The 24,957-nt window shown below is 44.6% G+C and overlaps 1 protein-coding gene across 1 annotated transcript in view; it reads right to left on the bottom strand.

Moving 5' to 3' along the window:
* Nucleotides 1–24,370, bottom strand: part of LOC118641699 (synuclein alpha interacting protein) — a 149,648-nt gene extending 125,278 nt beyond the window's left edge. Inside the window, exon 1 of the mRNA XM_036279158.1 lies at nt 24,211–24,370. The gene's annotated coding sequence lies outside the window, so the exon portion shown is untranslated. The remainder of the gene's footprint in view (nt 1–24,210) is intronic.
* Nucleotides 24,371–24,957: the final 587 nt, after the last annotated feature.

The following is a 24,957-nucleotide window of genomic DNA, read 5'->3' as shown; positions in this document are numbered from 1 at the left end:
AAGCCACACTGGCCAGGCATTGCCATTTCATTCCTATAACTATGTTCCTCCTCCTCTTCTCCTTCTCCTTCTCCTTCTCCTCCTCCGCCTCCTTCTTCAAGCAAGCCCTTTAACATTTCTTGTAATACTAGTTTGGTGGTAACAAAGTCCTTTAGCTTTTTCTAGTCTGGGAAGCTCTTTATTTCTACTTCAATATTAAATGATAGCTTTGCTGGTTAAAATAGGTACTTGCTTTTCGTCACTTTGAATACTTCATGCCAATCCCTTCTAGCCTGAAAGAAATCAGCTGACAGTCTTATGGGTACTCACTTGTAGGTAAATAACTGCCTTTCTCTTGCAGCCTTTAAGATTCTCTCTTTGTCTTTAAACTTTGCCATTTTAATTATGATGTGTCTTGGTGTGGGCCTCTTTGGGTCTATCTTATTTGGAACTCTCTGAGCTTCCTGGACTTGTGTGTCTTTTTCATTCATTGGTTAGGAAAATTTTCAGTCATTATTTCTTCAAATAGGTTCTCAATTCCTTGTTCTTTCTCTTCTCCTTCTGTTACCCCTATGATGTGGATGTTGTTACACTTTATATTGTTTCAAAGGTCCCTTAAAATATCTCATTTTAAAAAATTCTTTTCTCTTTTTGCTGCCCTGATTAGGTGTTTTTTCCTACTTTGTCTTCCAAATTGCTGATTTGGTAATCTGTTTATCCAACCTACTATTTATTCCTGCCAGTGAATTCTTTATTTCAGACATGGCATTCTTTACTTCTGACTGGTGACTGGTTCTTTTTTATGGTTTCTATGTCCTTTTTTTCATGCTGTTGAGCATCCATATAATCATCACTCTGAACTCTGTATCTGATAAATTGCTTACCTCCACTTCATTTAGCTCTTCTGGAGAATCTTCTTGTTCTTTCCTTTGGGACCCGTTTCTTTGTCTCCCAATTTTGGCTGCCTCTTTGTGTTTGTTTCTATTTATTAGACAGATATGATATGCCTGCCAGTCTTGGTAGGGTGGCCTTATGAGTAAGTGTCCTGTGGGACCCAGTGGCGCAGTCTCTCTGTGCACCTCATCTGGGTGCTCTAGGAATGTCACTTGTGCATGTTTTGTGGACCCACTTATTATAATTAAGTCTTGATTTCTATTGGCCCATTTGTGCATGGGATCCACCTTCAGGCTGGCTCATTGTGAAACTCAACCACCAACACAATGTGCAAGCTGCTGTGCAGGTGCTGATCACATGAAGCAGAATTCATCTCACCTGCTGAGATTTCTCTGTGGATATCAGCTTCCGAAGCTTATTGGATCCTGCTCTGTTGTTGTCTGAAGCTAGCCACTGAGTGTATTGGTTCTGAGCCTTTTTGGAGGAATTCTGGTGCAGGCCTATGTCAGATGCTGCCTGTGACTGGCCCTGGGTAACCTGTTTGGAGCTATCAGCGATCCACAGCTTGTGCCTGGGTGCATGCAGAAAGGACAAGCTGTACATCAGGGTCAGCTTTTACCAGCACCGGGCCAAGGGCAAATCAGCAAAAGTCACAAAGCACCCTGAGATCTGTCTCTACCTGCAGGCTCTGTTAGGCTTAATCACGAATAGAGCCTCAAGTTGTACTCTTCAACAGGGCTTAAGCTCCACAGGGTGGGGAGAGAGGCATTCCATAGGGTGGGGCTACTGCTTCCCCTCCCCCCACCCCCACCTGAGGCTGATGCTACACAGAATGGAATGCTCTGCCTGAGAAAGATGGTTTCTGCAGTATGGGGAAATGGCTCAGCGCAGGGATCCTGATGGCTGACCCTCAGCTCTATCTCCAGAGTCATCAACCCTAGACTCTCCTCCCGCAGCTCCAGTCCGCTCTGCCCTCCCTTGGCTGTAGCTCAGAATGAGTGGTTACAAATGAAATTTTGTATGTTGGCCCTTTAAGGGGGTGCCTGCATCTCTAGCCATCTCTTCCTTGTGGACAGAAATCCCACTGCTTTTCACAGACAGATGTTATGTGGGCGCATTTCCCAGTTCTGGTGCTCTAGGCTGGGGAGCCCAGCTTGGGGTTTAGACCCCAAAATTCTTAGAGGGAATCCCCCATGCAGCTAAGATAACCCTCCAGAACTTCAGCTACCACCCATAGGAGCCCAACCAGCCCTCTCACAACTATGCACTTCTCACCAGACTCTATGTGGCTTTTTCCGTTAAGTCCTTGGCTATAGGGTTTCTCTCCAGCTTGTTTTCAGTTGGTTATTCAGGATGATTTTTCTGTAATTCAACTGTAATTCCAGTTTGATCCTGTGAGGAGGTGAATGTAGCTTCCACCTAAATTGCTGCTATCTTGGCTCTTACCCTTGCACTGTTTTTTAATGAGTTATACAGGGTGGGACAAAAGTAGGCTTACAGTTGTATGTGAAATAGTTTATTCTTTTTTTTTTTTAATCCTCACCTAAGGACATATTTTTGTTCAGATAGAGTGGGAGGGAGAGAGAGTGAGAGAGAGAGAGAGAGAGAGAGAGAGAGAGAGAGAGAGAGAGAGAGAGAGAAACATCGACGTGAAAGGAACACATAGAGTGGCTGCTACCCGCACGACCAACCAGGGCCGGGGACAAGCTGCAACCGAGGTACGTGCCCTTAGTGGTAACCAAATCCAGGTCTCTCTGGACTGCAGGCCAACACTCTAACCACTGAGCAAAACCGGCCAGGGCAAAATAGTTTCTTCTTGTATTATTATTTATTAATTATTGTATTGTTTTCCATAAAAACAACTGTAAATCTGCTTTTGCTCCACCCTGTATAATAAAAGCACTGCTTTGGTTAAATTTTGCAGAGAGATAACCACAGTTTGTGTGCTCAAGAATGTAGAATGTAGAACACCTACAATGTAGGGTGTAAAGATGCAAATTAAATATGCACTTGAATTTTGAAGAGCTCACTGTTTTTCTGGCAATCAGGTATGGCCTCTGTCAACAAAGTGCCTTATTTTTACTTCATCTAATGTTATCATTGACAATAATAGTTGTGGTTTTAAGCATTCCAGCGATTGTTTAGGCTGTGAGGCAGAAAGAACTAGATCTTACTTTTACAGTAACTCCTGTGTATTGGCCACGCAAGGCAGGCTGTAGTAAAGCCTAATGGGACTCAATAAACTGAGTAGATCGTACTTGGAAAACACCTAATCCACAAATAGATTCCATAATAATGTGACATTTTTATGGTCACATTTTTAAACCATAACAGCACTTGAATGGTACGCATTATAGTATTTCAATTTAGTCATTTATCTAAAAATGAGTTTTATCTTGGTTCATAAATAAACAGTGACACTCCAGCAATCTGAACTGCTTGGCTTCACCTTTTGCTGCAAAGCTCATTTTACAATTACAGAAACACATGCCCTTTTGTGCCATGTTGCTTAATCTTTGATTTATGGCTCCTATCTTTGTGCTAACCTCTTTCTGTAAACTATACAAGGTTTGTACAAGCTCAGCTATTTCATTCTTATTTCTAATCTTAATGGGTTATTTTATCCCTAGTGACCATGTCTCTCTACCAGATAGGTTAGGGGGAAATTATTCACACTTTCAATTCACCAACTACAAGTCAGTGTCTTAGTATGTTCTCAGAGTTTGAAATAAGTAATGCATTTCCCTGTCTAGCTCTTCCAAAAAGCCTTTCTCTTCCGTGCCTGCCCCTCCCACTGCTCGTTCTAGTGTGCCTCACAGCAGAGCCTTCGATGGCTGCCTGCTCTCCCCCCTTTACACACTCACTTTCGCCAGGCTCCCTCCGCCAGTAGGCTAGGCAGAACAAAATTAAAATGGCACAGATGAATGGTTTCTCCTCCAGTTCTATTTTGCCTGCCTTTCAGTGGCAACACTTGGATGTTTACAGAGTAACTCCCAACGTCTCCCACAGTCTATCGACAGCTCTAGGTCTTGTCACATAATTCAGGGAACACTGGCGATGTCTTTTATGGCAATGCTCTTAATTTGAAGTGTGAACCCTGATAATGAAGACACCTACTATAAAGTGTTCCTGGTGGCTAATTGGGCTCATTTTTTTTTTTTAAATAGAGCCTTATCTACACACGGGCCTCTCAAGCAAACTGTACTTCAGGGAGAAACCTGCACTGAACTGCCCCTTTGTGCTAAACTGCCAACCTGCACTGTATTTCTGCCATCTGAGCCAGCCCTTATAAATTCCTGGAATCCTATTTCTACCAATAGGACGAAGGCTCTCCTCATCTAATTGGCGCTACATGGCTCCACCTAACCAGAGTGGCTCTATTCTGACCAATCAGAGTAGTGGTGCTTTTTGAACTAGTCGAACTTTGATGATTTGGAGTCCTCATTTGCATTAGGACAAACCAATCAGAAACCAGGGGTGGGGACTTCTGTCCATACAAGCCAGCTCCCCTCTGGCTCTAACAGTGCACTCTCCCTTTCTAATGAAGGCTGCATTTCCCTGGCTGGAGCTGAAACATGGAAGACACCTTGCAGCAGCATGGCAGAGCACAAGAGCTAAGTACAAAGCAGACTGGAAAGGAGCAGAGCAGAGATGTCTGGCCAGAGAGGGGCCTGGCCCCAGAGCTGCCTCACAGCTGTGCCCTTCTCACAGCCTTTCTCTTTCACAATGGAGCCGTTTTGCATTGAATACAGCTTCCCTCTTCACACCCCAAATTAGGAATTCCTGTTGGCATTGAATAGGTGCCAAAGACCATTATTTGCAGTTGACAGAAGGAAATCTGTGTCTTGTTCAAGGTCCAAGATGATGAGACAAGTAGAGGTTCCTTCCTTCTCCTGTGTCTGAACATTGCAGACTTGGCAGGTGTACTTCAAGGTTTATGCTCTAGGCGGTTGCTAATGACTTGCTTCATTACAGGTGGATTTTCTTCCCTGCTTTTCATTATTTTGTTATTTAGAAGGTGGGGAAAATGTATTTTTATTCCATTTAGAACTATAACTCTGCATAAGTACTTCCATAAAAATATAGAAAGATGCTGATGATACAATACTAAGTGAAAAAATGCAGGCTACAAAATAATATATCTAGGTTGACACATAATTATGATATTAAATACATGAAGGGAATAATACAACCAAATGCTAAATCATTGTCTTAGAGTTAAAGAGTGATTTCAAGTTTTTCTATTGATACTTCTTTGTAGTTTCCAAGTTTTGTTTTGTTTTTAGATAAATGTTACTTTATACTCAGCAAGCAATGTTTACAAAAACACACTCTTTTGGAAGCACAGCCTGTTTAGGACTCTCTACTAAGCACAGGCTTGTAAATGTACAGTTATTCATCCAACAAATATTTACTCAATTTCTGCAGTGGGCCAGGCATTATTCTAAGTTTGGAGAATATAGTAGTGAACCAAGATAAGTCATCCACGCCTGGCTGGTGTGGCTCAGTGGTTGAGCATCAATCCATGCACCAAGAAATCATCGGTTCAATTTCTGGTCAGGGCACATGCCCAAGTTGTGGGCCAAATCCCCCGTCAGGGACATGCAAGAGGCGGCCAATCGATGTTCTCTCTCATCGATGTTACTATCTCTCTCTCCCTCTCCCTTCCTTTCTGTCTCTAACATCAATAAAGAAAAGTCATCCACATATCAACTTACATGCAGGTGGGGGACACAGACAATAAACAAACAAATAAACATAGGTTATGCTAAGCTGGGGGAAGGGCTATGGCAGAGAAAATAACACGAGGTAAAGGCACAGAAGACAGGGGATTGAGAGGAGACACCAAATGTCTTGAGTCTGTATCCATCGAAAAGGACACACAACAGGGAGTCAAAGAAGCTAGGAGCAGAAGAGCCTCACTAGATTAATACTGCAGGTTCTTACGCATTCAGTGTTCATTATCAGTTAGGCAGTCATTGAACCAACAAGTAATTTTCAGATTTCTTGGAAATTCTCCTTAAGGGCATGATACTTTTACCTTGAAATATATAAGGACTAATGATATCTTCTGAACATTTGGCAAACAGCATATTATAAGGGTTCTTCCTGTTAAGATGTTTGCATAAATAGCTAAAATAATGACTAGTAAAAGGTACTCCTTAATGAACATTCAAAACCAATGAACTTGAGAATCCCCACCAAACAGGAATTGACTAGGTACCATATTTTAATGTATGGTGTGCACTAAGTGAATGTTTGCCTCTAACATTCATCTGTTTTCCTCACTAACTTTTTCAGGAATTGTATGGGGAAAACTCAATGTCCTCAGGCTAATCCTGACTGATTTCCTTGGAGTAGTTTTTAGTATACACAATTGTCACTTTGAGTAGAAAGAAAACAGGGCACCATTTCTTCTGCTATAACACAGCTACAAAAACACTACTGCCAAGGAAGGAGGTTGTACAAGGAGGTAAACCCACAGTTCACTGAGTGCTTGCTACATCCCACTGTGCTACAGTAGCACGTGCTTTTCTTTTTTCAGTTAATCATTAACACATCCCAACAATGAAGGCACCTCCATTTTAAAGGTTAAGTAATGGATCCCAAGTCCCATAGCTACTAAATAGCTGAGCAAGAATTCAAACTAGTGATATCAGAGTCCACACTTTTTAACCGTTACTCTCTACAGACAATGCCCAAGATTCCGGCCAAAGGTTCATTTCACCTAGGTAGTTGCTCCTCTCATCCTAATCAACTTGTTGCACTTAAGTTATTAAGATTTGTAAGTTAAATCAAGTGAGTTCCACAGCAAGTTCTTAAAAAACACATGCTGCGCTTTCTAGTCTTCCTTCCTTTCTTCCTTCCTTCCTTCCATCCATCTATCCATCCATCCATCCATCCATCCATCCATCCATCCATCCAGTATCCCTAGAAATCACTGTAATAAATTCTCACTTGATTTCTACTGTCTCTACCTTAGTATAGATCTCTTAAATCTCCACTTGCTCTGCTAAAATATTGTTCTGACTGAACTCCATTCTCTCGCCCAATCTTCACTTTTCTGACACATTTCCTTTCCAAAGCATAGCTTGATTTTCTCACCTTTAAAGGAGATAATGCATGTATAAATAAATTAGCACTTTGCCTGGTGTATAACAACTGCTTTGTAAAAACTTATTTTTGCTATAACTAGTGCCAGACATGAAGCTAAGTACTGGGAATATGGCAGACATGGTAAGACATGGCACCTGGCATTGAGGAGCCTGAAGTCTAGTGGAGACAGAGAAAAGTAAACAATCTATCACCACACAGTTGTGGGAACACCTTACCTTCACTTGGGTGGAGGCAGAGGTCAGGAGGAGTGAAGTGACATGAGAAGAAGGCTGGGAACAGGAACAGGAACATTCCCAGGACACTAATACACTGGAAATTTCAGGGAACTTTAAGTCACTTAATAAGTCTGGAGAAGGGAAGAGGCTAAGCCAGGGGACCCAGGGGGCTGGACAGGTGAACAGGACCGAAATCATAAAGGCTTTATGTCATGCTCAGGATTTTGGATTTTATCCATAGGCAATGAAAACCCACTGAAAATTTACTAGCACAGTCACTGATGAAATCGATTTTACCAAGATCAACTTGGTAGCAGTGGGGGAATTGATAAAAAATGAGCAGTGCTGGGTTAATAGGTTGCTGCAATAATACTAAAAAGGGAAAGAAAACAATAATGTTCAGTGTAACCAAATAAATAAGGCAATTTGTTGAGTATCTGAATGTTGGGAGATATTGGGGAGGAGGGACTTAAGGAAGTGTAATGGGTGATATCCTTGAAAATTGGGGCCATTCACTAAACTAAGAAATTTGGACAGAGCCAAGATTTTGAGGGAGAGGTGATAAATTTACTTTCTGGGGTATAGACTTTGTGAGAGCTAATGAAATGTCAAAATGCAGACACCCAGAAGACAGAGAGGCTTGCTAGCCAGGGCTAGAGATGAACATTTAGAAGTCACCAAGGCAGGTGATAGCATAAGCCTTGAGAATGGATGACACAAGAATCTATGCAGGGTTATTTATCAATATCACTCACTGAAAAAGATTTATGAGCTCCCTTTTTCTGTAGTGGGAAATGGATCAAGATTTGGCTCTAGTCACCCTTTTAACATTATCTCCTGCGACATCACACCATATATCTTACTGCGAAGTCACCTCAAAATGTAATTTTCCAAGTCTGTCAGAACTCAGTGCCCTCCCCTAAATTTTCTGCCTGGTGCACACCCAGTTTAGAACATTCACTCTAAATCCAATGTCACTTTTCCTGGGAAGCCCCTGATCATCTGACCACCTTCTTCTTAAGTCCAGGTGAAGTTCATACCTCCCTCCTCCTTCCTACTACTGCACCGGATCCATGCCTGTACTATCGATATACAACTTTTCCTCCTCCACTGGAGGGAAACATTTTCCTTCCTAGAAGGGAAAGACTGCGTCTACACAGGAAAAGGTATCAAGGCATGTTTATAGAATGCAAACATCATCAATCACTCTGCTTTAAAGAACCTACGATGACTTCTATTTGGTGGCAGCCAAAGAAGGTTCTTGGGTATACAATACGATATTTTCAGCATGCTCTACCAAGACTTTTTTCTATTCCCATGAGATCAGAACTCATGTTGACACAACCTATGTGGTGAAAACAGTGTAATCATTTAGAATAGTAATTACTATGAATACACTAGTTCCTCTCAGTGAAAATGCCACTGTATTTCACTCAAGGAAAAAAAAAAAAGGGAGGAGATGAAATCTAAACAGAAGTAGAGGCTGGAATGAAGCAACAGGAGGGTTCACTAGGATCAACTGGGAACTCATTATGGCACTTTGGTGTAGTATCTCCTCCAGAAAGGAGAATTCAAAGATGCTAGATGCCAGATAGATAGATAGATAGATAGACAGATAGACAGATCGTCAAGAAAGTTTTTATTTAAGTGCTCAATGTATGAAAAGCACCGTCTTTACAATAAAAGAAGACAGGAGCCATACCTGGGTTGACTTTAAAGAAAACACTAAAGAATAAAGAGAGATCCATGTGTTCAAATGACATTCCTTCCAGAAGCATCAGCTCTTCTCACGGCAGGATATGTTTTGCCTACTCAGCTCCTTGAACAGAAGGGACATCTATAAATCCTTATTTGGACTGATATCAAAAGGACTTTCAAAGTGCTATTCCTCCCCTGACACTACTTAAATTGTAAAAAGAAGACATTTCTGAAATTCATATTCTTTCTGGTTAGAAATATTTCTACAACTTTCCAAGACATTGAAGGACACATTGATATGGTCTGAAATTTCAACAACTATGAAAAATGTATTAGAAACTGGAAAGAAGTTGTTGGACGTTTTCTTTTTCACACCGACCACCACTTCTTCAGGAATTTGTTAGTGTTCATGCTTGACGGTTTCCTGAGTGGATTATAAGATGCAGACGAGATGACTCTAAATATAACAGTGACCTATTTTGTGTGCTGAAGGATAAGAACTTTAAAACAGAAGTTAGAAAAGTGCCTTATATGCAGAAAATCTACTGTACAAGCACCATAGCACTGTATCTTATTCAGCTTTGATTATAAACAAACAAATACACCTTAAGAGCCCACAACAAATTCAGTCCTAAGAATCATCTGCCTTGAAACTACCAAGAGGGTATAAAGGTGAAAATGCTTAGCCCTTACCCTTCCAGTAACAAAATGAAGATGCTGAATTGTCCATGATTCAAAACAATTATTATTTAGTGGTCATAAATAGGGTTTATAACATTAGATACACCCAATTATACCAAGTAGGTTATGTTTTAATTTACTACATACTTCAATGTTGCAAGTTTCTTTTGCAAACATGTGACTGTGTACCCTGTGCAAAGAAACAAGGTCAAACATCTTTAATTCACTTTTCAGTTTTGCAACTGAAGCACTGTAACTTTAGTCCTTGAGTATATGTTTCACTTTTTCCATTTTGAACATTTGCTAGATAATAGGTTTCTTCTCTTTTTAAAATTTAAAAGAAATGTGACAATTAATATGGCAAACCTAATACTCTGTTTAAAAAGAAAACCTCATGATAATAACAGTTAACTTTGTTGAATACTTACGATGAGCCAATCACTGTATTAAATTCTGCCTGAATCATGTCCTTCTTACCACGACCTCAGACAGGTAATCCCTTGTGTCGGGTTCCCAACAGGAGACACATCCAAATGCAATCTCAGGGTAGTTTAAGAGACATTTGCAAAGGTGTGGGCAAGGTTTGGAGAAACGGCAAGAGATGCTACAGTGAGCTAGTAAGACTAAAGGGAAGAGTTACCAGTGTGAAGAATGCAGAGGAAGGCACAATGACCAGAATTCATAAGGTCTTACAGAGCTGGCTGTATGCCAGGGGCTGTGGCCTACAGTAGCAGGAGGGGCCTAGTAAGTAGGGAACCGAGGGAATTCAACAGCTCAAACTCTCTTCCCACACCTCCCACTAATGCTTCCCATTGGCTAAACCCAACCAGAAGCCAAAGAACAGAGGATCCTGCTGATTCAGTCCAATCATCTCAGCACACAGAGCAGGTGGAGAAAGGAGGAGGGTGGACCCGACATCCACAATTCCCACTTTATCCCAAACATCTACATGAGATAATCACTAAATATCTGTTAGCAAAAGAAGTAAATCAAAACATCAAGAGGTTCGATAAGCTGCCCAAGGTCACAAACATGGAAACAGCCTGAGCTAGGCCTTGTTCTGAGGTTCAAGTCCACACTCATAACCCGTATGGTATTCTGCCCCCACCCACCAACATCACACCACACCATTTATAAACATGCTGTTGGGTGTCTCGGGAGACAGTGAAAATGATAGGAAATAATTACCGCCCCCAAGAAGCTTATAGTCTGTGTGCCAGTTTTGTTATCTTACTTTTCCACCTCCTTATGGTCAAATCTCCAATTCCTTTCTAGCATCAAAAGTTCTATGAAAGCAGGTCTTAGGCCTCTTTCAAGTCCATCTAGCAGCTGAGCAGGGAAACCTTCCGTCACATGGCGCTGTGCCCACTTGTTTGGCAGCATCCTGTTCTGAATATAAATAACACAGGTAACATGATGATATCTTTTGAGAAGACGAGCCAGGCTTCTAGCCTCTATTTGATTCAGTGGAGTGAGCCTTGGGTCTTATATTATTAACAGATTTACTTGCAAGACCTGCTGAAGAATTCATTTATTCAATTAACAAATATTGATCATACAGTCTATTCCTGGAGCAGTGCTGGGGAAGAATGAAAAACAATCCTTACCAAAATCAACAACTGGCTTTCTACAGGAAGGAGCGATAGTTACCTGTGGCTCAGGTGGTTGGGCGTGGTCCTGGGCACCAAGAGGCCAAGATCTGATGCCAGGTCAGGGCACATGCCTGAGTTTCGGGCTCAGTCCCCAGGAGGGGGTGTGCAGGAGGCAGTCGATTGATGTTTCTCTCTCTCCCTCACTCTCTTTCTTAAAAAGTGTGCCAGTTACCAAGGTCATGAGCATGTATCCTGGGTGCTGCCCCGCAGGAGCACCCTCCCCGACTTCTCCCCAGGTTGTTCTGAGCTCGAACACAGGGTAAAATCCTGTAATAAGCAGAAGCCTTCCCAACCCTGATGTTGCCCCTCAAGACAATCAAGTGTTTTGATTTTTCCATCTCTTAGGAGGGGCCTCTGCTGGGAAATACCAGCCCCGTGTCTGAGGGCTGGCCTCAAATAGATCAAATAGCAATTTGTCCCTGTCGGTTTTTGCTCAGTTCTTTTTTTGAGCTTGGAAAGGCCACTCTTTCATGCCTGATCCTGACTGAAATAGCACATGGAAATCTTTCATCTTTTTCAGGGACAAGGCAAGCGAGCTAGCATCGCGACTGCCTTTCACGCTGCGCAAGCATTAGCTCTGCATTTTAAAAACTATTGTACAATGTGTCACGCAGCGAGGTTTGCCAAAGGGAGGCAAAGGGAAAAAGAATAGCAGTGTTGATTTCCTACATGCAAGTTTAAATAATTTTGGAAAACCATCCATCTGGATCAAATCTCTATACTAATTCGGCAGTTTCCCACGAATGGCAAGGATGTAAAACCATCTATTAGCCTCCTTACAATTACATTTTAAAGAATCATCTATTTTCTTGATACTTCTAACACAAGGAAACATTCATTTCCTTGAAAACTCAAATATTTCATAAGGCTCATTTTATCCAAGAGCTGTAGGTAAAAGTCACTATTTCAAATACCTTCCAAATATTTACTTAGATGCCCACACCTGTGCTTTGTGTTGCCAACAAAAGCTCCGCATGTGCGAAACCCTTGCTGCATGAAATGCATTTACGTATGTCCTGCAACAAACAAAGAAGAAACGATCCAGTACGTTACTGGGAAAAGCTCGCATCCCTCCTCTTACCCAATCAATCTGTACCTTGCTAAGAGCTCTGCTATTTCCTAGCAACAGGAGTAAACATTGTGCTACATCCAGTGCCCAAGATTTGTAACCATGTTAATCTGCGAGTACTCAACTTAATTAAAGATTAGACTTTTAAATTGTATTTTTAGTGCACAACAGTGCTGCTCAATGATGATGATCCGCGGCTGAGTGTTCGTGTGCCTGCAAAACTCGGGGAATGAAAATGAATCATTTATTTCCATCTTGATATGACTGCTCTCCTCTGAGGCGCTATTCTCCAAGTTCACAGGCCTTGGAGTTCATTGGAATTCTCTGGTTAAAACACAGCTTGGAGACCTCATTTATGAAAATTCCTTTAAACCTTTCACCACTTTGACAAATCCAGTCCAAGTTCACTGAGCCAATTCAAAAGTAGCTCTCAGCCTTTTTATAGGTTTTCAATTACACCAACACAGCACCGCAGAGCCGTCATGTTGGAAGAAGTATATTACAGTTACAGAGAAGCACAAGTTCTTTTTTAAGAGACTCAAAAATGAAAACAGCATTCTCCAAACTGGAGCCAACAGATGCAAAGCTTTGTCTGTCTTGCACCGTCCTTGACTTACTGAAGAAAAGATCTACACGCTGCTTATACATGGATAGTGTTTAGTGATCTACCGTATGATGTCTGCTATGACTTTTCTAACTTTTTAGACTTTGCAAAAATATTGGCAAGCTACCTTGCCCTCGGACTGTTCCAAAGAGTTTTTGGAGGAATTGTTCAAAACATTTTCTAGACTTCATTCATCGTCCTCCTACAGAGTGTGTGACAGCACCAGTTACTTCCCCCTGTATGCTCTCTGAGAAACAAAAACCCAAGCAGCTCAATGAGCATTCCAAGTTGAAACTGGTAAACAATGGTCAAATGGAGGCTCGGCCTAATTCCATTTTCTGTTTTAATGCACTCTTTAAGTGGGTCTGAGGTAACCATACTCTTTTCTGAGACAAGAACCCCTTCTAAAAATGTTTATATGACTTAATAGATCAAACACTCATATTTTCTTCCATTTTCAAACTCTGAACTTCTTTGAATATGTGGTGCATATGGTTTGATGGGAGTACCAGTCTTTGAGACTTGGATGTAGGAATTATTTTAAGTGACATCATTAGGAGTCAAGTAGACAAGCAAGCACATGGGCATTAGCTGGTTAGAAGCACTTGCAAAGTTTAGACACTGTATGTGCAAAGGCACATTTACGTGGGATATACATCTCCCATTCTGGGGGTGGGGGACATCAGTGATGATCTAAAACCTCTGACACAGAGAAAGCAACTCATGGAGACTCCAACAGCTCCCTGGTGCAGGCCCTTCCTTCCTGTATATTTAATGTTCTAGAGGCCGGTTGGCCTTTTATGTAATCTCAGTAGAGGGCTTGTTCAATGGGTGAGTTTAATTTGGTCTGCCTTCTTTTCTGTCATCCTGTTGAATAAGACCACTACAATTTAACCTCCTAGAATGCAGACACATTTCTCTAGTATTCAGTATCAGAAGAGGTGAAACCTAGAGCTGATCAAGACCCTCAGAGGTCAGCACAGTTCTAGGCTGGAGTATTCCTTTGCAGTGCAGAAGCCAATCCCTTCAGAAGCTGGGGTTACCGGTGAATCCTCCCTCACTTATTAATGCTTTTCCAATGTTCTTAATGCCAGGTGAGGGCCTACTGAACACTGCGCTCTACAATGCAGACAGAAAGATGACAGACACATGCCCTACCCTCAAGAGCACAGACAGCCACGTACAACACCTCCTGCACAAGCAACAGGGAGGTACAAGCTAGGAGCCGAGGGAGATGGAGGCCAGGGCCACTGTTGGCCCCTGGGACTCCCAGGTCCCCCTCAGAGCCCAAGCCTGCAGTCCACCACTGTGAAAGCCACTAGCCTAACATGGTTTATTGAGCGTAGCAAGTGTGACTGGTCTGAGTTAAGAATAGAGTCCAAATTTCAAAAAGTTTGAAAAAAACACCAAAGAATCTAGTTAATGATATAAATTATATGGGGAAATGCTAACATTTTGGATAAAATTGGGTTAAGTAAAATACATTATTAAAATGTCACCTGTTTCCTTTTACTTTTCTTAATATGTCTACTTAGAAATTTGAAATTACCTATGTGGCTCGCTTTCACAGATCCTATTATTTCTACCAGCCCACTTTGGTCTGAGCAGTCACAGGACACGACTCAGGGAGGACACCTGGGAGGTTGCCTGGGGCAGGTGGGCGAGGGGAGAAGGGACAGAATGAGAGAGGAGACAATGCCCAGGGGAGCCTCTTGTGGTCTGTGGAGGAGCAGAGGCTGGCATGCACTTGGTTCCTGAGAGGGCTTGCCTGCCAATTAATCTGCAGCAGACAGACCACAACATAAAGGCCAAAAACAATGACAATAATCACATCGCAGATATATCAGAAGCAGCCGGCGGTGTACAGTGAGCCATACTCTGCCTGAGACCAAACTACCTAACTAGCTCTGACGTCACCCAACCTGCAGCCAGTCACTTGGTCACTCTGCCTTCTCGTCTGCAAAAGGGGGACTAAGATGATGGCTCTGCTGGTGTGTCCCCCTTCCTCTGGCAGCCAGGTTTCTGGAAACCTGACATGCTCTAAACAGCCCAAGGGAGCGAGAGAAGGGATAGAGAAGTGGACACATTTGTCACTAGAATGTTGATGCTGCACAAGGACACTCACACATCCTTCATATTTCCTTTCTCATACAACTCATCGCACTTGACTTAGTGTGTTAGCCCCCGGCCTGCAGGGTGGGAGCTAGATGGAGGCACCGTGAGCTCGGGAACCACCCCCGTGTGCTCACCGCGGCGACCACAGATCCGAGTGTGGAGCCCGAAACACAGCGGGTCCCACATAAATGTCTCTGGAGAGGTTCCCGTGGAGACTCTGCAGTCATTTTTGTTGCTGAGAATCGATCTGTTGAGTTAAAGTTTCCAGATGTGTACAGTGCTCTCAGGAATGAGCTAGGAACCCACCTAGGAACGGCCAGGAAGTGCTGGATGGCTCGAGTGACACTGTCTGTGTGTGATGAGTTGCGACAGGTGAGGGAGGACAGAGCTGGAAGCCTTCCAGGGAGCTCTTTGGGCAGAAGCAGACCCTTGACTGACTTTAGACAAGGACGTCGTGGCTGAGGGAAGTCAGGACTAACAAAAGCTCAGATTTCCCTGGCACAGGTCTCACGCCAGCTTGGTCAGGGGACCTGGCATGGCGCCGCGAGAAGTAGCAGTGCTGCAGATCGGGGTTCTGGGTTCAGCGGGGAGACTGCGTTCCTTCTCTGAGCCTCAGTCTCCACAGCTTAAAATGGGCTCACAATGCAGGTCTTAGAAGGTTGGTTAGCTGTAATGTACTTTCCAGAAAGGACCGGTACATGGTAAACACTCAGTAAGGTTACATGTGATACATAGTAAACAACGCCTATATTTCTTTTGGATTGGAGTTTTTAACCTGGAGTCTATGGAACCCTAGGAAATCCACAGATGGGCTTCCACAGATCCTAGAAATACCCTGAACTCATTCAAAGTGGTATGCGCGCGCGCGTGTGTGTGTGTGTGTGTGTGTGTGTGTACACCTTTTTTTTCCTCTAAGGAAAGAATCCATAGCTTTCATCAGAACCCCAGAAGGCTCTCAGACTGAAAGCAGGTTAGGAAGCATCGAGCTTCTGTGCCTTCCAAAGTGTTTGGCTCATTTTATGTATCTACAGAATAACTTTCTGGGTCATTCTCAGAATGAAACCTTTTCTTTCTATACCCATTCAAGAGGCCTACCTGTCCTACACCACAGCACAACCTCCGTGAGAAGCCTTTATATCTGGCAACAGCAGAATCAAAGGAATAGGACTCGACTTTCCAAAGCAGAAATTCGTCTTAATTCCAACGACAGTACTGCAACTCTTACGTCTTTACATGCATCTTTTTCATAGTCTTTTTGACATAATCGATGGCCAAGGGAGGCAGCTGGAATGTTTTATATTTAGGAGGTGGTCACTTCATTCCAGGACAGGAACAAAGACATCACAATGAATGAAATGACAGCGCTCCATCAAAGACTGACCCCCCTTACCAACCTGGGTCAGTGCCTCGTGGCTCCACAATCTCTGCCAAGGGGAAGCGTGGAGGCAACGGAAGGAGGTGAGCTACTTCAACTCTAAATCACAGTCTCCTCGCATGGAGAAGAAGAATGATAGTGATAATACCGCTTTCCTGAGGCTGCTGTGAAAATTAAATAAGAAAATAATTGTAAGGCATCTGCTAAGCACCCAAAACAGAGTAAGCCCCTCATAAATATTAACTATCAAATATCTTCTTTCTGGTAGGAAGAAAAAGTATTCCTCGCCTGATTTCTGAGCTGCAGGGTCTAGCCTGGAGGTTGACTCTGGGCCACTAATAGTTTTCAGTTTCTTTCCTCGGGTGTCTCTCAGTGACCCAGGAAAGGAGCACACACAGCTGTGAACACTGTTGAGAGTGTCTGAGCAGCATCTTCAAAGAGAACCCACCACCAGTCTAATACTGAAACGCATATGTGAGAATCAAGTTTAAAGAAACAGAATAAACCTAAAAAGAAATCACCTTAAAAACCTAAAGATGAATAACTCAGTACACATTTTCTCATTCATTCACTTAGAAGTGACTGCGCATATACGGTGTGAGGGGCACGGGCCCTGGGAGACGAGAGCGCAGGGCAGCGGGAGAGACAGACAAGGACCGCCTCCACTGCGCACAGGGTCCATCCAGTCTGGCGCCGGGCTGGGGAGGAGCAGTGCTCAGCAAAGGCTTCTTGCAAAAGCAACACTTGAGCTGAGTTTGGAAGGAGGAGTAGATGTTCATTAGGTCAGAAAATGAGAAACAATACTCCACAGAGACAACAGCACATGCAAACACATGAAAATGAAAGGGAAAATGGAGCATTTGGGGATCCTGATGTTATACAGGTCAGTATAGCATGGGGATAGTGTGGGCAGCCAGAAGAAGCCTTTGCTGGACATCCTCCCTCCTCTCCATCTGCTGAGTCCACGGAAGGAGGCAGGGCATACATCATGGGCGTCCTTGGAACTCATGGTCAGGAGCCTGGGCATCCCCCTACCCAGGGCTCTGAGGTTTTGAATGGTTCTATTTACCTATGAGGTTCTCTCTAGGTCAATCTATTACCATACATAGTTTGAATGTGTTTCTTGTGATGAGAACGTCCATGATACACTTTCTTAGCAACTTTCTAATATGTGACACAGTATTATTAACTATAGTTGCCATGCTGTATGTCACATTCAATGACTTATTTATTCATAAATGGAAGTCTGTACCTTTTGACCATGGATTCAAGATTCATTTGTATCTGTTCTTTAGAAAGACCACTCCACTCAGGCAGTGGTGAGGAGGATGGCCTGGAAGTGGAGACATTGGAGGTAGCATTTTATTTTATTTATTTTTATTTTTGTATCCTCACCCGAGGACATTTTTTGCATTTATCTTCAGATCGAGCGGGAGGCAGAGAGGGGGGAAGAGAGAGAGAGAAACATTGATGTGAGAGAGACACATCAATTGGTTGCCACCCACACAACCCCAACCGAGGTGGGGACAAACTAAGCTGCAACCGAGGCACGTGCCCTTAGCGGACACCAAACCCGGGACTCTCCGGTCTGCAGGCGGATGCTCTAACTGCTGAGCCAAACCGGCCAGAGGTAGCATTTTAGAGATGACTTGTAAAGAGTGAGACAGGGCAGGTCTAAACTAAAGGAGGAAGAGCAAGAGGAAGACTGAGAGATCAGCAGATTGATCAGATGGAGGGAGGGGTGGGGGTGAGATCAGGACCATTCCCAGGTCTATGGCCTGGCAGCCCAGTGAGAGGATGAACTATCCTCCAGGGAATAAAGATAACATAGAACCTGCTGTTTCTGCTTGCACAGAATCCACTCTTCGTTTTCAATATTTCCTTTTTTAAGAAACCATGCCTTCCATGCACTCAGGTCATTTGGTTTAAGAGGGTTGTTGACCACACTCCCTTGCACCTCCTCCACCCCCGCCCCCCACTCCTCACACAGACACCCTCCCATTCCCAAAGGCCCCAATCTCTGGCCTTAAAACTGGTTCAGACATGGGCACAGGATCAAAGTGGTCTAATTAAAGTTAATCCTGAATTATTCCCTTTCCCTGCACGGTTTAAGCCCGAAGCTGCTGCTGATCACTTTACCACCAAGACACCGAGAGGAAACTCAGAAGTGGATCCTTCCTGAACTTTTTCAATACAGGAGCCAGGATACGGCCCTTCCTACTTGAGCAAGTACAGACTGGGTTTCTGCGACTTGCTGCCAAGAGTCCTGACAAATACAAAAAGTGAAGACAACTGAGTTTCAAAAAAGGTACTTTTGTGAGTGGTGGATTATAAAAATCTACATTACTGTGATAATAGTATCTTAAAATATTTAAATCTGCACAAGGCATTTAGGGACTTTATAGCAAATTCTACCGTGAATAATGAAAAGCCAAGCCAGACTGCCTTAGAAAACGTTACTGCACCAGCGACGGCACATTCACTCATTAAGTTAACAGTTACTGAGTATCTTCAGGGTTCTTTGACTCAAACAATAGAAATTATAAAACTCTATGTTTGGTTTGAGCTGGTCCATCCAAAGCCCTTCCATAAAGAACAGCTGTGTATGCTGTTCAGACTAATTGTACCATGTTAGAGAGCCCAGGTGTTTCTGTCTGGCCCAACAGCTGTACTTGACGTTAAAGACACCACCTGAATGACTGGCCTTCTATAAAACAAAGCCAGTGAAGCAGCACTTCAACTGAGCCCTTAGGTGAAAAAGCAGAACATGTTTTGCATTTCTCTCTCGTCCAATAAAATATCTACTGACATTTATGGAGAGGCCTGGACGACACATTGTGCTGGGCCCTCTGTTCTTTCTTTACTCTCCCTCTACGAGAAAAACCCACCCCTCGCATGGGTTTAACCTTTATTAATGCACCTACTCCTCTAAATAAATATGTTTAAATTGTTACCTCCTGCCCTGTCTGCTTCCCAGTAGCAAGGCCCAAATAAATCTTCAAGTGTCCATCCCTGGTAGGTGGGTGCAGGTTTTGTCTTTTTTTTTTGTCCTCACCCAAGGACATTTCTCCATTTTTTGTTCAGACAGAGTAGGAGGGAGAGAGAGGAAGAGAGAGAGAGAAACATCGATGGGAAAGGGACACATCGAGTGGCTGCCACCCACACGACCAACCAGGGCCGGGGACAAACTACAACCGAGGTACACGCCCTTAGCGGGAACCAAACCCAGGTCTCTCTGGACTGCAGGCCGACACTCTAACCGCTGAGCCAAACCAGCCAGGGCGGTTTTGTCACCTTTTGTCCATTCTCACTTCTGACAGCAGTGTTCCCATGTCCTTTGCGGAAGCACCTACCTACTGCCTATTCCCTATTGTGTGCTGTCTCAGTGAGGCTGTCAATCAATGCCTCGGGCTCAGCAGTGTGCATGCCACTGACACTATGCCAAAAGCGTTTTCTTTCCTTCTGTGTTAAGTCCAAGGGCAGAGTACTCCAAGGGCAGACCTCCAGCTGTGCCTCAGGAAAAAGAACATCAGTTCCTATTCCCCAGCTGCCCAAGAGTGGTTCCGTTTCCATCCTGAGAATGGTTCTTATCTGACTTCCTCTGACTCTTAGGATATCCTCCATGATTCATTTTATCTTCTGCTGCTTTACAACGAGAGGAATCTGACTATATACCATCCACTGTGATTTAAACACTAAGCAATAGCTAACATTCATAGCATACTCTGCAGCTTACAAAGTACTTTCACATTCAATTTATCTCTTTTAATTGACCTTTCTGGAACTGAATTTTTCTCCTCCCCTCCACCCCCAAATAAATCACTTACTGATTTCTCTTTCTCACAACAGCACAACCATTCTTTCAGTCACTCAAGCTTTTTTAAGTCTCAGAATGATTTTGACTCTAGGCTTTCACTAACCTCCTATTATCAGTCACCTATTCCTAAATATGGGATCTCCTGGATAGATCCCTTCCTTCCCATTCTCTCTGCCTCCAACTCTGTCAGAGCCTTTTCACCTCCCAACAATGGTCTGCTGACGCTGCCACCAGTCAACTGTCTCCAGACGATCCCAGTGCCACCAGCAGAAGGATATGGCTAAAGTGTTATTATCCCCATGTCATGCCTCTTCTCCCCACAGTTTACAGAACACAGATGACAGGATAATGATTACAGAGCAATTCCCTAACCTCAGTTCTGGGCGATCTACAAGCAGGCTCCGCCCATCTCTGTCTCACAGTACACTATTCCTCAGAAAACATTGCTGGAACAAGTGTTCTCAAACACATAGTAGATGCGGGGGGCGGGGAGGCTACAATTTTTTGCAGCTTTCTCTCATTGTAAGTGGGGTCTTTGGACACCCCTTAAATCTGGGGTGACCATGTGACTTGACCTGGTCAATAGGAGAGTAGCAAGTGTGATACAGAGGCTTAAAAATCACTTTTAAATTGGGGTTTGCTCTCTTGGTGCCCTTAGACCACCACTTGATTGCCATGTAAAGAAGCCCAGGCTAGTAGGCTAGAGAATGGGAGGCACATGTCCCAGTCACCTGTTAACCTGGCCAACACATAGTAACTGCCAGACATAGGTGAGGCCATTCGGGATCATCCTGTCACCAGTGAACCCACTAGCTGACTGAAGATGCCTGAGGGAATCCAACCAAGAGCAGCGGAAGAATCACCTAGCTGAAGCCAGCCCGAAACTGCTGACCACAGAATCATTGGCCATAGTTGTGATTTTAAGCAAGAACTTTTGGGTAATTTGTTATGCAGCAAAGGATAACTGAAAAAACATCTAAGCTAATTTTGTCACTTTCTCCTAGGAATTTCTTTCAATTACTATTTAGTGTCTTGGGCACTCCATCATAAGATAATCTTCTTCATGTTTTGTACCATTATTTAAATGTTAATGTGTCCTATTTCCCTCTTTGTAAGTTCCTTCTGAGGACACTGTGCATTTTATATTTTTATATCTCACCGAGGCATAAAATGAATCCACAATGACTATTTAGGAATCAACTAGTACTTTTTCAGGGCCCAGTCGTCAACCATTATCAATTAACATTCATCATTTCAATGCATACTTTTATCATTTATTTTAAAGCTTAAAAAAGATCTAATAAGAATGTAAATCATAAACTATAAAATCTAGTTATCTAACCTATAAAGTGCAAAGTCATACATAGCAAATATTATACTAAACCGTTATTATTGATTCATTTTCAGACAATTCTTGCACGTGAACCTGCGTACCAATGAAAAGGGGCACAAAGAAACAAATATATAAGGGTAAAAGTTTCACAGAAGCAACTGTTTGATTTTCACCAGGATATTATTTTTCTCCCAAGACACATATTTCTCCTATGTGGTTCACAACCCTGATCTGACAGACTGCCAAAAACAAGGCTTCTACTCTAAGAATGTCATTGACTTTCTCCTTGCTGTTCAATTAGATTTTGCATTTAAAAGTGAAATTCCCTTGTGTTTCTTATAATGATGCACCTGCTCCTTGAGAGATTTCCTCTTTTGACAAGAAATGCTTTAAATCTGGCAAGAAAACACAGCTCTAGGCTTTCTCTGATAATATCAAAGACATTTGTTTGTGTTAGATGTTTGTGTGGGTTTCCCTCCTCTTAAGAGCAGTAAGTACTGCTACGATTCCTTCCAAAACAACAGCACACGCGTTTCTTGGCCTCTGTTCTGTATTTCCACTGCACACCTGCACCAGAACAACCGCCTGGAATTAGCTAAGCTGTGACACAGTAGACAGAGAAATTCATTTGCTTTTCTCACTACCTTTTGGACATCAACACATGGTAAACGACAAAACAAAGGCATCATCATTTCAAATCTACTATCTTATCTTTTTGCATGAAATCTTGCTATGGTAAAAATGAAGTTTATATTCAAAAGTATATCCTTTTTAAATATTTTATTTCTTTTTTTTTTTATCCTCACCCGAGGACATTTTTCCATTTTTTGTTCAGGTAGAGTGGGAGGGAGAAAGAGGAACAGAGAGAGAGAGAGAGAAACATCGATGTGAAGGGACACATCGAGTGGCTGCCACTCACACAACCGACCAGGGCTGGGGACAAACTGCAACCGAGGTACGCGCCCTTAGTGGGAACCAAACCCGGGTCTCTCCAGACCGCAGGCCGACGCTCCAACCGCTGAGCCAAACCGGCCAGGGCTTAAATATTTTATTTCTAACTGAGATATCCAAAGATTCTTAAGAGAAGCAACATCTTTTTCTCTCTGATTCTAGACCTGGGAATTCCTACATGTTGGGTTATGAGTAATCTTCAGTTAGTATGGCCTTCCAGAGAGACTTCTGTGATTGGTACCAAAATGTGACATCTTTTTCAAATAGCTTTAAGGACACCTTTAAGGTGTCTCCCTGCACTCTAACCATGCTGCCTGTAATTTAACACTGAGATGTTTCAGAAATACCCAATGGACATTCTCTCCCAGATGTGAACACATTTAGCATACTGCTTTCCTACATCTTGCTCTTTTTGCCTTTTAAAATTTCAATATTTACCAATGAAATACAGATTTCAACCCATTCCCAAATGGGATGTCTGCTCTATAATGAGAGAACTAGGTTTTTGCCTTCCTGCAGATTCAGCAAGGAAAGTGGTGCTTGGAAATGACGTGTTTAGAGTGACACCTTGGAGAATTGACAGACTCTGCACACATGTAATCCTCATAAACCTCCCCAGACAGCCCTTATTTCATTTTGCAAACTGCACCCTGGCCGGGCTCCACAACACGTGGTGTGTGGTGAGACTGTCCTGCAGTGGTTCTCTCTTCCTCCGGGCTCTTTGATGGACACTTGTCAGTAACAGCCAAGAGGAGTGCAGCCCAGCTACCAGCAGGCGAAAACGGATACCGACAGTAAGCTCCCTTAATTAACTTTCCCAAGGAAAGCAACATTTCCCACAGGAAAAAACAACCACGGTTTCCCTTCTCCTAGCGGTCCATTGAAAATGAGCAACAATGCTGTTGCCTTTTTGTTTCCTAAAGACTTTCTTCTCTGCAAGCAGTAGCGTGTTCCTCAAAGAATGCTAGTATTTCCTGTGGAAACTGTATGGCTGCCAGTAATGGCTCATAATTTTCCCTCTTTTCATAAAAATGAAATAAACAAAACATGGCATTTGACAACAGCCCAAATACCAGTTCACCTCACTTACCACCTGCAGATGAAAAGTCATCCCAAGGGAAGGCCAAGAGAGAACCGTGCCCGGCTGAAATGGACACGGGCTGGCCCAGGACGCAGGACAGTGGTGGAGGGATGCGTTCGGAGCCGGGCTGGACGGGGCAGACCGGCCCCGCGGTGCTGATGAGCGAGGGGCTACCCCTGGGCGGCAGCGACCCCGGGGGTCCCCCTTCGGCGCCTGTTACTACTGAAGGTTCTGTTGTTACTGCTATTACTTCACCCTTCGTTATCTCTGTTCTCAGGAGCCGCAATGCCCATCCCTGCCTCCGATACGGTCCGTGGTGGCAGCGAGAAAAATGAGCACAGGAAACGGGCAATGAATAGAACAATCCCGGGGACCCGAGGCGGGGGCTATTTCCCCCTTCCCGCGAGTAAAGCAGCTGCGGCCGCCGTTACTATAGAGACCTTCCCCCAAACCCGTTCCGCAGAGTCGCCGCCGCTACCGGCGCAGCCCGGACCCGCGGCACAAAGGGGGCCCGAGGGCTGGGGAAGCAGGGGCGACACCCGCCGGAGTCGCCCGCTGCAAACTTGGAAAGGCTGGCCGCCCGCGCCGCCCCTGCCCCCCTGCGGCACCCGCCCTGGACCTGCACTCACAGGGGACGCCCGGCGCGTCGGCGGCTCCCGAGCGCGGACGGACTGACGGACAGACGGACGGACGGCGGCGGCGGGAGCAGGAACAGCCGCCGCAGGAGCGGGCGGGCGGTGGAGGCGCTGCCGCGGCCCCGCTACGTCACAATGCGGCCGGCCGCCGGCGCCGCTCCCCGGGCCCCCCAAAGAGCGCGCGCGGGCGGGGGCAGTCCCGGGGCGCCCGAGCCCCGAGCCGGCGCGGAGGGACGCTGAGCGCACCCCGGGAACGGGGGCGCGGCCGCCACTGCCCAGGCTGCTGGAGCCGCCGCGCGCCCGGCGCCCGCCCCCCGGCCGGGAGCCCCGCTGGCCTGACTGACAGCGCCCCTCCCGCCTCCGCGCGGCCCCCCGGCCGCACACGCCCCTCCCTCCCGCTCCCTCCCCGCGACCCGCCGGCCCGCCGGCGCCTGCCGCCAACCTGCTCTTTCTCCTCACCTTCCGCGCGGGTACCCGCTGCCTGTGCTTCTCCTGGCTCGGCGTCCCCTCCCCTCCTACTTCCCCCGCTTCCTCGCCCTCCTCCGCCCCCACCCTGCTCACTTAGCGGCCTCTCCCCCTAGAAATGAAATCGCCCTTCACGGGGATCCGTGCGCCAACCGCTGCCACCTCATTGGTCCTCCGACCTCTCCAGGGCTCCAGCCGAAACCGGGGAGAGAGACTGGGCAGGGGGACGGCGCGTGGGCACGGTCCTGGGGAACTGCTGTGCCTCGGGCTCTGGCC

The sequence above is a fragment of the Molossus molossus genome, unplaced genomic scaffold (genome assembly GCF_014108415.1).
Source record: "Molossus molossus isolate mMolMol1 unplaced genomic scaffold, mMolMol1.p scaffold_m16_p_3, whole genome shotgun sequence".
Taxonomy (NCBI): Eukaryota; Metazoa; Chordata; class Mammalia; order Chiroptera; family Molossidae; genus Molossus; species Molossus molossus.
The sequence above is the reverse complement of the archived record's forward strand: the minus strand, read 5'-3'. Positions and strand labels throughout refer to the sequence as shown.